Source organism: Salvia splendens, chromosome 12 (genome assembly GCF_004379255.2).
Source record: "Salvia splendens isolate huo1 chromosome 12, SspV2, whole genome shotgun sequence".
Classification (NCBI taxonomy): domain Eukaryota; kingdom Viridiplantae; phylum Streptophyta; class Magnoliopsida; order Lamiales; family Lamiaceae; genus Salvia; species Salvia splendens.
In genome coordinates, this window is record NC_056043.1 from 19,720,182 (window position 1) to 19,736,265 (window position 16,084).

Genomic DNA, 16,084 nt, shown 5'->3' on the forward strand with positions numbered 1-16,084 from the left:
TTCACCCATTCAGGAGATTGAAGGAACAAGACTCCTCACCATCATTCTACCCATTGGTTGTTTCTAGTTTTTATTTACTACTCCCTCCGTCTTACTTTAGGAGTTCCAATCACTTTTCTGCACGAATTTTATAATAATGATAATAAATAGTTAAAATGGAGACATGGTAAAGTAAGAGAGAGAGTAATGTTAAGAAGAGTCTTACATTAAAGGTCGATCTACGTGTTAGGTGCAATCGAGAGAGGGTCTAACCAACTGTAGCGACATGCTTAATCATGAGTGAGGCCCAATAAATGAGCATGTTCACTAGGTGAGATCCCGTGATCTATTCCAATTGGATCCAAACTCCTATCCTTCCAAGATTGTGTGAAAACCGTTCTTTGTTAGCTTTTGCGTTAATTGTCTTTGTTTGTTTCATTTCACATAGTTCTTAGATACGAAAACCCAAAAACCTTTTCATTAGTATAGATAGTGTTTAAAATCGCATCGTGATATTCAAACTGACTTTTAGTGTTCGAGGATCGATAATTTTAATTTTCCTCAACCTACAAAGCCCCGTACACTTGTCGGTGATGTTTTAATTATAAAAAATAGTCGAGTCACTTCTACAGCTTCCTCATTTGTTCACTACACAAAGAATTTAACAATTTGACAACCTCATCATTAGCCTTGTTGCTTTATCTCTCCTATTCTCGTGACTTTCATTGTGGCATCTAATGTTCAGACGAGTGCTAGACAAAGTTCATTTTATCCCCACTCGTAATAAATCTTTGTACTTCCTCCGTTAGTATTTAAATGTCTCATTTTTTCTTTTTCGTTCTCCCGTTTCACTTTTTCAATTTTTGGTAAATAAACTCTATATTCCCGTAACTTATTCCACTCACATTTTATTATAAAACTAATATATAAATTTAGGCCTCAAAATATATTAACATTTACTATCCACTTTTCTTCATAGTCAAATAATTTCATAAAGATAAAAGTTAAATGTTAGTGAACTAGGGGTATGATCCGATGTTAACTTTTCTTAAGTTGTTAATTTGCTAATTCATCAATGCAATGTATTAAAAGTGTTGACTCGATAATACTAAAATGTTAACATAAACTTAAGTTGATATTTTAATACATTATGTTGATATTGATATTTAAATGTCAACACAGTTTATTATAATGTCAACACAAATATGTGTTGACATTATAATGTGATCGTGTTAACATTTTTAATACAATGCATTGTTGAGTTCGCAAGTTAACAATTTAAGAAAATTTAGCATTTTAATGCACTAAACTATTTGTAAAATAATTTATAATTATTTTACAATCTAAAGTAGTTTTATCCTGTCTCATAATATCAAACTAATTGGAAAAGTAGTTTCCAAGAACGTTGCCAAAAATTTGATGCAACTTTTATTTGCACTAAAAATCAAAGTGTTCAGTGTTGGGTCGCGTTAGGGTAATACTAATTTACAGTAATAGCTAATTACTTTCAATCATGTGTATTAAAATTATCAACACAAAAATATAATTAATCAATACAACATGTAAATTTAAATATTAACACAAAGACATAAGTTTATCAATACAAGAAGATTGATAAATTTATCTCTTTGTGTTGATGTTTTTAACATACAAAAATTGAAATTAGTTATTACTTATTACTGTAAATTAGTTAGTAATTGATCACGCATCATTCAGTGTGTTTATGGCTAAAGGTAACCATGAGATATCGAGTAAAGGGACTGATAGTCAAGCAATACTTGTGCTACGATAAAGTTTCATATACAATTTGGATGATAACGTTTTGGGTTTTTAATTAACAAGAACAATTAAAATAAAATAAAGAACTTAAATAATAAATACATATCATACTCCCTTTGTAGCCATTTCTTTTTTGCGCTCGTTTTGGAAAATGATATTCCCTCCGCCTCACAATAGGATTCACATTTGATGATATGGACACAAGTTTTAAGAAATGTAAAGAATAGTGAGTTGAAAAAATTAGAAGAATATAGGTTTCACTTTTTTATATTGGTTTTATAAAAGAATGTGAGTGAAGTAAGTTAGTGGAATGTGAAATCTACTTACCATTTATGGTAAAAGTGAAATGTGACTCTTATTGTGGGACAAACCGAAATGGAAAAATGTGAGTTTTATTGTGTGATGAATTAATTGATAAATAGTTAAATCGAAGAAAAAGTAAAATAAGAGATATAATAATGTAGAGAAGAGTTAATCGGCAAAACCTTTACTAAAACGAATTTTCAAGCTCACTAAGTCTCCTTTCGGATTAACCTTGATAGTTGAGTACATGTTAATTGCTATTTGTCAAATGTAGTAACTCTAAAATGTTACAAAGATATTTACAAATCCTTCATTAATTGGTTTAACTACAGTATTATCAATTTTGTTATTATGTATGAAGTCTCTTCCAAGCAAGAGGCATTAACCATAGAACTAAATAAAGTCTATTAAGTCTACAGTATCAAAATCAAAACAAACAAACTTTTAGGCCAAGTACTGACTAACTGAAAGCTATGATACTGATATATAAGTCTCAGAGTGTTCTCAAGTTTCATGCACAGATATTAACACATAAGTCTCGCGCACTTGACCAAGACAACTAGCAATGGATCAAGAGGGGTGCTGACTAGTCGTTGTTTGTGCAAACTGAGAGACTCGGGCTTTCAAAAACCTTAACCCACAATACTATTAACTAGTAAGGGAAGTAAGGGTCGAATCTCACAGAGACAGAGGTGTGCCGAGTTGTGTTTTAGACATTTGGGAGGTTTTGGCTGCTGCCACGCTTTAAAGTGGGTTAAGTTTTAACTCTAGAGACTGAACTGTTCAAGTTACAAAAGCAAACTAATCAACTGAACTGGGCAGGATTTAAACAGCACATAACAAACGGATCAACTCAACTAGCAAAGTATGACTGCAAAAAGGTAATCGGGACCACTGAAAAGAAAACTACGCAGAAAAGTTGACAAAGATGATTACTCTAACTAACTACGACCTTCTTCTACGATCAACAAAGTAAATCGACGAAACATCCACGGCAGATCCAAATAGAGTATTTAACATAAGCAGATCAACGTGAAACTACTCGTACTATATGCAAACAAAATCTAAATCTCAGATCAGACAGAAACATACAAAACTAGACTAAATATCCGAGATCAAACAAAACCAAACTCAGATTTAACAAGATTCAACTCAGAAAACACCAAATCTTATTCAACTCCAAACAACAACTTCATTTCATCAACGATTGATAAGGCTAATTTCATGCATTGGTTAGGAGGTTAAATTTAACGATTTGCCGGATCTAATGCATTTTTTAAGCCAGGTGTGTGGAAGATATCGCCAGGCCGAGGAAGAAAGGAAGATAATTGTCACGCCCGCATTTTCTAAGGATAGAAAACACGGTTTATCGCGATTAGGGGAGGATTAAAGAAGCGGGGAAGAAAGGGGGAAAACAACGCAACTCGACCATAGCTCGAAACAAAAGGGAATAGCTCGAATAAAAATCAGAGTATCTCAACAATCAACAACTCAAGAATGAATACTATCTCAACGATACAAGAACTCAAAAGAAGAACAACTACTTAGCGGAAGCATTTGAGAGAAGGAATATGTCACGTGTGAAGACATGACACATTCTAAACACTTAATTTCTTCAACGGTCTTGCTCAACACCCACCGCACCCGTCACGCTCAACCTGCAATTTTTTAAAAGAAAAGCAGGGCTGAGTACTTGATGCACTCAGTGGGCTCATGCCGAAAACATTTTATAAAAAGTATTTATCATGCCACCATTGAGTGACCTTGGGGTTTTAACTTTAGAAATCGCCCAAGACACTAAAATAATTTCCATCGTAAAACTCGACTGATCAGTCATTTTCCCATAGATGTCTACCATATCTGATCCATTGATGACAAGGAATGTGGCCACATTCCTAGTCACTAGACCGGCCGACCCAAAAGACGGCTCACGATCCCCATTGGTGTACACTAGCCTGAGTAGGGACTCGCTCCCTAGTCAGACCCGAATTCGATTATCCATAGATGGCAAAAGCCACATCAGATAGGTTCCATAGAATAAAACAAAACTCGGCATGACAAATATTCATATCATTTTCACATAAAAATATACTTAGGGCATAGCCATTATTTAAAAAGAAAGCCCACCTCGCTTACTTATACCACATAATCACGACTTTACGCAACCTTTTACTCTTGGTACCCTCGTACGTGCAACAACCCTTGTCAATATCACCACACAATCAGGTTTTCCATTATTACAATTATCATGCATGTCCTATCGTTCCTTTCATCGTTTTCTTAGATTGCCCATTCCCGAACGTTCATCAACATAAGGAAAAACATGCCATAATACTTCTCAACGTGTTACACATAATCATGCCATAGGATACCTTCTTAATTCATACATGCATCATATAATTAATTAAAACTTAGCAACAAGTGATATTTTCACCTAACAACAAAACTGGCAGAATTGCGCGGTTGGTTTGTAAAAATCATTTAAAATTCATCCGATCTCCGTTAGGGCTGAAACTTTTCCATAATACAGTAGACACATAAAATATCATTCAATTAAAATTTCACATCAAAATAATCTTTTCAGGTCGGTCAAATCGAAAACGTAACTCCCTGGTCGAGAAAAACAATTTCTGGCAGAACTGCGCAGTCAACTTCAAATATTCACTAAAAATACATCTTTCGTCCAAATAGGTTGAAATTCACACACCACAGAGAAGACACCTTAAGGTTTACTCAGAAAAAAGAATCATATAAAAAGGAGTTCGTTTGGTCAGTCAAACATGCGTCGGAACCTACTGTCCGAATACTACAGATTTCATGCTCCAAAATTCGAGTTATCCTAAATGAATGCAAGGAAATCAAGGCTGGGAATTGATCGGTGATTACCTTCTTAGGCGGCAGAAAACTCTCTTCTCCAACTCGGTTCTTTCTCTAAATTTTAGTTCCTGGTTTTTCTTGGTATTGAATTTATGTGTAGAAAGATCGTGGGATTGATTGGATATATATAGGCAAAACTGATAGATATTGATGGATTTGGTGGTTGGAGAGATTTTAGAGAGTATAGATATGGGGAAATCGTTTGGTGATATGGTTTAGAGAAATATATTTGACCAAGTCAACTAGGAAAAGATTTAATTAGATTTATTTGATTTTTTTTTCTTTTTTTTTACGGGTGTTACAATAATTGCCTGGAGACGGAAATTTGGCAATAAAGTGAGCATTATGAAGGAAAAATAGCCAGACGGAGGAGATCGCTAAGCTAAAGGACAAAACAGAGATTTCAAGTGAAGGCTTCTAGAAGATCACCTCCGCATCTATATAAGAGAGAGCATGCAATTTACAGGGAGGACTTTTTTTTACTTTTAGGGCTCTCAGCTCACTCACACACACTTCTACACACTTGTGTTTCGGAAAGAGGGATTCGGGTTTCACTTTCAGTTTGATGTTGTGTACCACCGTCCTTGCGTAGGGCGAAGAAACAATTTACCGCTTTCATTTCGTTTGCTACTGTGAATTTCACTGAGTCTTCGCTGTTCGAAGCTCGACTTTTGTTGGCTGTTGAATCTTTTTATGCAATTTCTATTTTCCGTTATGATGATGTTGATTTCGAAGTATGGATGATGTTTGTTTCTGAGTTTATAATTATTTACTTGAATGACTGTTTTTCGCACTTGATCTGTTGATTTGGAGTAGAATCGTGGTTGGATTGTCGATTGATCGGAGTGGATTTATTGAATCGGATTTTATGGAGTTGTTTCTGGTCGTAGTCGGGTTCGGATTGCTTGGATCCGGAGTAGATTAAGCATTCGACATGTGGATCTGAAGCTGAGTTGTTTGATCGGATAGAATTTGATGTTTCATTTCTGTGTTCTGTTTACTTCGTCTAGTAGAAATAGATCTGTTGGTTTCCAATTAATCGTCAGTTTCCGACGTCCGAATTTGTATGTTCTGTTTGAATCTGGATTATTACTCTGTTTTCTCCATGTTCGTGTTTGAATCAGGTAACGAGATGCAGATTGTGGTTCGTTTAATGCAGATTTAGTTAGTTGCAGCTTTTCGTTCGTACTTTACCGTTTCTGGAAAATGGTCCCCACTGCATGTTTATTTCTGTCTAGCTAATTTAGGTAGTTGTTTACTAGGTCGAGGAAGTTTGTTTGAGGTATTGAAGTTAAGATGATGTTCTATGTTTACATGCTGTTATCTGTATCCTAGGTTTAGTGTTAGATTTTATTCCTAAGTCTAGTAATAGCTTTCCTCAACCCAAAATTGTGTGGCAGCAGCCAACCTCTTTTTCCAGAGTCTTTTAAATGCCTTCTTACGCATCCATCTTCGTAGGATCGATCCCTACTTCCCTGAACTAATTCATAGTATAGCGGGTTAAGGGTTTTGAACGCGGAATTTGTGTGTCCGACGACCGAGACTTCCAAGATCCTCTAAGTTCCTAGACCTTGTGATCTAGCGGATTCTCTGGGTTTGCGAAGCTTGACCTAACACAAAAGCACACACAGTTTTCGAACTTTCAAATGGCGCCGTTGCCGGGGATGGATGGCGTAGTTTGTGATTGTGTTTAGAGATTTTGGCGTATATAGTTTTGATTTATTTTTATTTCTTTATTTTTAGTTTATGAGCAGAGGCTCACGGTTTGGACAATGTGGTAACTCATCTGGGTGGAGGAACGATCGGTTTACTTGGCAGGTTAGAGAGACAGCATCTACGGTCACCACCAGATCGGGATTATCTATGGGAGATCCATTTCCGTTTGGTTCAAGAAGTGACGACGATTGGAGTTCGTCAGGAAGGGAGGATCCCACGTCGTCTTCAGAAAAAGAAATAGAGGAGGAAGAGGTCAGAGACATGGCACAACTAATCGATCCAGATCGTGAGATCGGTTCGCTCACTGCCCATCTAGATGGTGAGCCAGCCCAGGCTATAGTCATGAATCAGCGTCAGAGGTCCATCGATATTAAAACAAATGTGCTAGGCATTCTACCGACGTTCTCCGGGCGTAGGAACGAGTGTCCATACGAGTTCTTAAATGAGTTTAGCAAGCTGTGCAGTATTCAGAAAAGGCCTAACGAAACAACAAAAGAGGATTATCGCCTACGTGCAATTCCATTTGCCCTAAAGGGAGAGGCTAACACATGGCTGCTGAGGCTGCCTCAGGATTCCATCCGGACATGGAGAGATTTCAAGTTGGAGTTTCTGGATTACTTTTTCCCTTCAAACAAGACAAATGCACTCAAGAAGGAAATCGTGGAGTGTAAGCAGGAGTACGATGAATCTCTGAGTCAATATTGGTCGCGGTTTAAGGGATTGTTAGATGCTTGCCCGAATCATAGAATGATCGAGGCAGAAATTTATTATCTGTTTTATGAAGGAGCAAACCCTGAATCCAAGGATCTGATGAATTCTTCGAGCGGGGGAAATTTTACGAAGAAAAAGGGAAGTGAAGCGAGAGAGATCTTGAGAAAGTTGATAGAGGCCAAAAAGGCGTACTACAGCCCGAGGAATATTATGAGTAGAGGGTCAGAAAATGCGTTGAGTGAGCAAGATGACGAAAGAGTCGAGGTGAGAATAGATAGGCTTGAGAAAGCACTCTTGAATGCAATCGAGAAGACTAACCCACCAGCCTTACAAGAGAAAGAGAAGCCTCCAAGTCCAGGAGAATGTCCACCCCAGCAATACTATGGCCCTCAAGAGGGAGATTACCAGGCTAAGGTTAATTCGATGGGGAGTTGGAACCCAGATGGAAGTTGGAATCAAGGGAGACAGAGAGATGCACCATGGAGAAACCATCCCAATTTTAGATGGTCTGAGAATGACCCGACCCAGCCACCTCCACAATAAAACACCCAATTTACACAACAACCAGAGAGGCGGACTAACTGGTCTGGGAGAAATCAGGAGGGGCAGAACAACTGGAGCAACCGGAACCAGGGAGAGCATTCAAATTGGGGAAACAGGAATCAAAACCACCAGGGGAACTCTTATGTACCGCCACACCAAAGGAACTACCCTGAGAATTATCAGAATTCCCAAATCACTTACTAGGGGAACCAAGGGCCAGGAAATCAGTACAACAACAGTTCAGGAGGTCACAGAAATTTTTGCCAGAACCAAGGGAGTGGACCAAACCTAGGTTCGGGATCAAATTCTAACCAACCTAATTCTAAACCACCAAGGAATCTTGATGATATGGTGCATGATTTAGTCAGTTCTCAACAGCATATACAGAATAACATGCAATCCAACAATGACGTGGTGCATAAGCTTCAGGACGCTCAGTTGGAGCAGAAGGCAGCAATGGATATGCTGGCAAAGCAATTGTCCCAGATCGCAACTTCCTTGAACGAGATATGGGGCAACGAAGGAAAGATTCATGCCTCAGTAAGGCCACCAGACAGAGCTAACATCAGTCAAATCACTTTAAGATCTGTACGAGGTTATGAAGGTCCAATGATAAGGAAAAATGAAGAGACACCGCCCGTGGAAAGCAAATAAGGGAAGAACTCAGCTCCCGAACCAGGAAGTTCGAAGGGGGCAGTGCTGTAAGACAAGATGACCTTCGGGAAGGTGATCTAGAGAAACCGTTACCTAGTGAAGCTGAACCATTTTTCCTAGACCCAGAGCCAGAAGCAGAGAATGAATTAGCAAAGGAGGAAACAGGCGAGCTTCCAGCTGGAGGATCTACAAGTGCAGGGAAATAATTGAAACCATTTCCGCACCGAGGAGAGGCTAAGAAGAACAAGGATGAACCGGTGGATTTCATGGATATCTTTGGGAAATTGTAGATAAACCTATTGTTCTTACAGGCTTTGAAATTGCCGGTCTTCAGCAAATTCATCAAGGAGTTCATAGCTGGAAAGACAAGACCCAGTGGGAAGATCCTGATTGGCGAGAACGTGTCAGCAGTGATTCAGAAACGAAGGATGCCATCGAAATGCACTGACCTAGGTAGGTTCATCTTACCCATTTCCATTGTTGATGTCAGAACCGAGCATGCTACGTGTGATTTTGGGGCATCGATAAATGTTTAACCGCTTTCCATATATAAAAAGTTGGTAGGAGTAGGAATGGTGGATACAAAAGTGGTGATCCAATTGGCGGATAGGTCGTGCATTTGTCCAGAGGGAGTCTTGGAAAATGTTATAGTCAAAGTGCATGATTTTCTGTATCCGGCCGATTTTCATGTTATTAAAATGAGTGATCATGAATCTGCTTAGTCTAGCGGGGTGCTTTTAGGAAGACCTTTTTGTGTACCGGCAAGACCATTATTGATGTTTTTGATGGAACAATATGCCTGGACTATAATGGGGAAAAATACACATTTAGCATAGATGAGGCAATGAAGAGACCATTAGATGTTGAGAATTTGCATGCTATCGATGTTATTAACCCCCTGGTCCAGGAATATCTTGAGACCGAGTTGATGCAGGAGCAGATTGAAAATTCAGAATTGAGTCTCTCTATTGACAGGAGGTAGCTGGTTGGTGTGGTGCAATGCACACCAGTGAATTAACTGATGAGGAGTTAGCCGAAGCTATTTCGGAGTTTTGTAAAAATCCAGAGTCAGCTAGGTCAAGGGGATCAGCCCATGTGGCTAGCATGGAAAATTCTCCTGGGTTTCCTAAGGGAATGATAACAGATACGATAGAAAAAAATCCCTTGCCCCAGGAAATAAGTACCCTCAAGAAGGAACTGAAAACGCTCCCACCAGGACTCAAGTATGCCTATCCGGAAGAAAATGAGACTTTCCCAGTAATAGTCAACAACAAATTGACCGAGGAACAGGAAAGAGATCTACTGGAGGTAATCAGAAGAAACAAGAAGGCAATAGGATGGACTCTCTCGGACCTAGTAGGAATCTGTCCGGATCTTTGCATGCACCACATCAGATTGGAAGAAGGAGCGAAGGCCTACAGGGACCCGCAACTTAAGCTAAATCCAAACATGAGGGAGGAAGTTCTGAAGGAAGTTTTGAAGCTACTTGCCTTAGGCATCATTTACTCCATACCAGACAATGAATGGGTCAGTCCTGTTCACATGGTGCCTAAAAAGTCCGGAATTCACGTAGTCAAGAATGACAAGAATGAATTAGTGCCCACTTGACTTGTTACTGGGTGGAGGATGTGCATCGATTACAGGAAGTTGAATGAAGCAACCAGGAAGGATCGTTTCCCCTACCCTTCATTGATCAGATGCTAGAGAGGCTGGCTAGAAAGCAATATTTTTGTTTCCTTGACGGATACAGTGGATACTTCCAGATCTATGTAGTTCCCGAAGACCAAGAGAAGACTATGTTTACGTGCCCCTTTGGCACGTATGCTTATAGAAGGATGCCGTTTGGGCTGTGCAATGCGCCAGGCACTTTTCAACGCTGCACGATGAGTATCTTCTCAGATCTATTGGAGGATTGTATCGAGATTTTCATGGACGATTTCACCGTATATGGGAACTCTTTCGATTCCTGTTTAGCTAGCCTGGACGTAGTATTGAGGAGATGCCAGGAAATGAATTTGGTCCTTAACTTCGAAAAGTGTCACTTCATGGTACCCGAGGGAATCGTCTTGGGGCATGTAGTCTTAGAGAAGGGCATATAGGTGGACCAAGCAAAGGTCAATGTGATTTCGAAATTGCCTTACCCTACGAATCAAAAAGAAGTCAGGGGATTCCTAGGGCATACAGGTTTTTATAGAAGATTCATAAAGGACTTCGCGATGATTGCTCAGCCGCTCACCCATCTGTTGCATAATGATGTTGATTTCTTCTTCGACGAAGAGTGTAAGAAGGCTTTTCAATTATTGAAAGATAAATTAGTATATGCCCCTATCATCAGGGCACCCGACTGGAGTCAACCGTTTGAAATAATGTGTGATGCAAGCGACTTCGCAGTGGGAGCGGTACTAGGTCTAAGGATCGATGGAAAAAGTTACGTGATCTTCTATGCCTTGAAGACACTCAACCAGGCTCAGAAAAACTATGACACCACGGAAAAGGAAATGTTAGCATTCGTGTATTCATTCGAGAAATTTCGACCATACTTACTGGGGTCAAGGGTGATAGTTTTTACCGATCACGCAGCTATCAAGTACTTACTGGTAAAAAAGGAATCAAAACCAAAGTTAATCCGGTGGGTGTTACTTCTTCAGGAGTTTGATTGGGAAGTGAGAGACAAAAAGGGGACACAGAATAAAGTGGCTGACCATCTGAGTCGGATTTTCCAGGGAGAAACGGAGGAAGCTATACCTGACGCATTCCCGGAGGAACATCTGTACTACATAGGAGAATTTCCTAGACCTATCAGTTGGGAGGAAATAATGGCGATAACAGGTCAAGGAGATGCTGAGAAAGGAAAGTGTCAGCTGAACGCTGAACCATGGTTCGCAGACTTGGCAAATTACTTGGTCACAGGAGAGGTGCCCAGTTCGCAAGAAATTTCCCGGGCCCAGAAGAGGAAGCTTAAAAGTGAGGCTAAGTATTATTTCTAGGACGATCCTTACTTGTGGAGGATGGAAGCTGACCAGGTAATCAGGAGATGTATTCCCGAGTGGGAGCAGAGGGATGTACTTAATCATTGCCATGAGTTGGCGTGTGGAGGTCATTTTGGACCAAGGAAGGCTGCGAGAAAAGTCCTGGACAGTGGATTTTATTGGCCTACATTACACAAGGACTCTTTTGAATTCTGTCAAAACTGTGAGAGATGCCAGCAAACTGGAGGAATTTCAAGGAGAGATGAGATGCCGCAAGTCCCAGTAATCGTCTGCGAAATCTTTGACGTCTGGGGGATGGATTTCATGGGTCCATTTCCATCTTCGTATGGAAATACGTACATCCTCGTGGCCGTAGATTATGTTTTAACAGGTACGGTATGCCCCGAGCTATTATATCTGACCAAGGGACGCATTTCCGTAACCGAACCATAGAAGCTCTGATGAGGAAATACGGAGTCCACCACAGGCTTTCTACTCCGTACCATCCTCAGTCTAATGGGCAGGCAGAGATCTCAAATAGGGATATTAAGGCAATATTGGAGAAGACGGTGAACCCGTCAAGGAAGGACTGGAGCAAGAGGCTCGGCAATGCATTATGGGCTTACAGGACTGCGTATAAAACTCCTATTGGATGTTGCCCTACCGGCTGGTGTTTACCAAGATGTGCCATCTGCCCGTGGGAGTGGAGCATAGAGCACATTGGGCGGTGAAGGAGATTAATATGTGGCCCCAGGCTTGTGAGGAAGAAAGGAAACTGCAACTTCAGGAGCTGGAAGAGTTAAGGCTGGAGTCGTATGAATCCGCAATGTGGTACAAGGAGAAGACAAAGCTCCGGCATGACAAAAATCTCCGGGTCAAGGAACTACTAGTGGGTCAAAAGGTTCTCCTTTTCCAATCCAGGCTCAAGCTGATGCCTGGGAAGCTGAAGTCCAAGTGGATTGGGCCGTACCCAATTGTTGTCCTTCGAGCAAATGGAGCTGTGGAAATCCAGGGAAGTGCCTCGAACTCTACTCCTTTCCTTGTTAATGGTCATCGAGTGAAAGTTTTTAGGGATAATTCTGAGTTGTGTGTAGTGGAGGAAGTGCCACTATGCGCACTCTCTATTATCGTCTAATCGGTCTAGTGAGGAAGTATTCTCGGTGAATTCCTGGGTCAGGTAAATGGGAATGCATTTTTAATCTATACACTGAACTAGGGGATCTCGAGAGTACTCAATTGAAAGTGTGAATAGTTTAATTGCTTTTCATAAAAGTAAAAAAAATACCAAACAAAGAAAAAATCTAATCTTCCAAAAATATTTTCGAAGCACCAAACTTCTTAGGGAAATTGTTTTGTCATATGTTGAATCCTTGACCTGGGAGTCTGGCGTTTCATTTTCGTTTTTCCTAAGTGTGGTATTGCGGAGAATAGCATTTACATGGGGTGGAGAGATTTTCGGACCAGAATTTGGGAGGGAAGTTGAAAATTTTTCAAAATTCAAATTTTAACTTTATGGGAAGGCGTACAGTTGTTTACATCACGTCTACAACTGTCCTGCTGCCGTTCCATATCCTTACCTAAAATACCAATTTTTCCTCCTTATTCTTTTTATTTTCTAATCTCCAAAATACCGAAATCTCTCTCTACTCTATATTCTTCCCCAAATCTTTTCTCTTGCAATACCCACAATCCTTCAAACCCTAATCACCAGATCTCTTCCAAGTTCTTGTGTTTTTGCAGAATTAGAACATGCCAAACCTACCACAGCGCCACCGCCGCCGACGATTCCTGAAGATTCGACGGCCCAACCCTCAAGTTCGCCTACAGAAGCTGAGCTGACACCCAAGGCGCCTGAGAGAGACGCTGCGGTGGGCGATGAACTGGCGGACGAGGGTGAGTTGGCTAGAAAACTTGAGCGTATGATGGTTTGTGAAGAGAGGACGACACAGGTTGTTGAGGGGGTAACCCCTGTTTCTGCAAAGGGTGTTGTTGAGGGGGAAACCCTAGATTTTGATGACGTGGTAATTGAGGGGGAAACCCCTGTTGTTGACAGAACAGTTGCTGAGGGGAAACCCCTGTTTATATTGAGGGGGGAAACCCCTAGTTTGTCTGAGGGGGGAGGCCCCCGTTCTTGATGAAATTTCGATGCCCGAGGAAAGTGGGCTAAAATTGGTGGTAGATCTGGTAGAGAATCCGGAGGACACAGACTCGCCGCATCAAAGGGAGGCCAGGCGTATGGCCAGAAGGAGTTTGAGGGATGAGATTGATGATCTCGCCCAACCTACAGCAGCGGAGTCACTAGCCCAGGGACAGAGGGAGAACAAGAGGAGGAAGCTCCTGGGTCGAGCAGGGAGGAGGATGAGGCAGAAGAACGCCGCCTAGCTGCGGAACGCAAAAGGAAAGGAAAGCATGCGGCCCCCTCCCAGACCAAGAAGTCCAGGAAGAATGCAACGGACAAATCTAGTGAAGCTCCACTTTCCGCCCCAACAAAAGTGTCTTTCGCTAAGGAACAGGTCAGCCCTAACCCGCCTTGTGACTTTGAGGATGAAGCGATGGATGAGCAAGAGGAAGAGCTAAATTTTGAGCCAACGGAGGTCTGGTTGACAAAAGGGTTGCTTGAAGCAATGGGGAAGTTTGATGATTCAAAGAGGGCAGCAACCTACAAGGAGCGAAGGGTATAGGTAAGCTGGCGAAATCTGGGAAACAGTACGATCCGAAAGAGTTGCGGGAGATTGAGTATCAGGGAGTGGTCCCTACGGATTGAGTATCAGAAGAGGAGTTCCGTCAATGTATTGGTGCTATTAGGTTCGATTGGCTCTTGAAACATAGCACTGCGGAGGAGCCAACAACGTTAGTATGAGAGTTTTTCTCGACATTCAGTCTGAAACCCACCACCGACCTTGACACGGATTCGATCACCTTCCGGTTGTTTACTGAGGAGCACGAGATGAGTATCAGGGAGTGGTCCCTATGGATGGGGTTGTTCACTCGCGCCGAGGATGATGAGGGCATTTGGAACGAGCGCATGGTAGGAGCTCCGAAGTACACCCCCGGGTTTAAGCCACAGTCCGCATGGGAGTTTGTCACCCATCCTATGGTGGGGCAATTCAAGACCAGCTATTCAAAGGGTTTCCATATTGAGAACCGCATCCTACGATTTGCCCAGACGTTTATAAGCTACAACTTGATGGGGACATCCAACTTTGCCTTGACCACTGCTGACCTCTACTTTACATGGTGCATGGCGAAAGATGTGCAGGTACACCTGGGATACTGGTTGGCTCAGGTTTGTCATCAGATGGCCGCCAACCCATCTCGCCACATGTACACTTGTCATCTTCTCGGTGCTTACCTCCAGCGCAACACAATCATGAAGATAGCCAAGTCCGCGCCCGAGGTAGTCATGTGCGAGCCCCCGGAGTTATTCAGCGTAGATTATTTTTTCAACAAGGGGCTACTTTACATGCACGGGAAGGATGTTTGTTTCTATGAGGTGGGAAGGATGGAACCCCAGGTGAAGACGGAGCTGGATGGTGTTGAAACAGTGACCAGCGTGGACTACCAGGAGATGAAAAAGGAGATGGGAGTGATAAAAGAGGAGATGGGTAAGATGCAAACGGAGCTCGGCGGAGTCCGAGAGGAGATGGTGGCCCTCAGGGGTAGTATCACCGACTGGGTGGGGAGGTAGACCGTGCAGTGCGATTGCATAGCGGAAGCTGTTAAGCTAATGAAGATGATGACCGATTGGATGGAGAAGAAGTTTCCCCAGCCCCAGAAGAAGCTGCCCTCTGGTCCCAGAAGCGTGTCCCAGTACCCAGGCCGGGAAGCTCTTCTCTTCAGCAACCCCCACCAGCGTCTAAGCCCCTGTTAGCCCCATCTGCATCTAAGCCCCTGTCTGTGAAGAAGATTGTGTCGAAGATTTAGTTGGTTCGAAAGAAGTAGGCTCAACTGGCTTCTCCTATTGCCTTTAGTCCTTACTCCCCTATGTCATTTCCATCTAAGCATCAAGTGGCAGCCACTCAGTTCTGTATTTAGTAGAAAGTGTTCTACTCTAGGCTTTTAACTTACTTTTTCAGAGGGCTTCATAGTTGGTCTAAGGTTCGGGCTCTTCCATCGTTCTCACTTCACTCAAACTGACTTCAGCTTGTATAAAAAGAGGGTTCTCACAGATTCACATGCAATGTCCTCTTCATTCACTCTTGCTAAGGGGTTTATGCTTTTCATTACAACCAGCTCATACATGTTTTCTTAAGAAGACTCAAACAGACTTAACTAGCTTGTCAACTTACCTAACAGCTGATCAATTCAAGATTCGACATGCTTCGTTCAATTTGATCTAAATAGCTAATAAGTACAGAAGACAAAATGCATAATCAAGCCATTTCTTTAATGTCCTATACATACACTCCACACTACTTCCCCCCTCACTTTATCAAAGCTTGCCCTCAAGCTAGCTCGATAAAGTGGAAAAAAGGGTGATGAAGATAAGCAAGAAAACAGACATATATATATATATACATAGAGTAGTGATCTATGGCAAGTGTCTACTAACT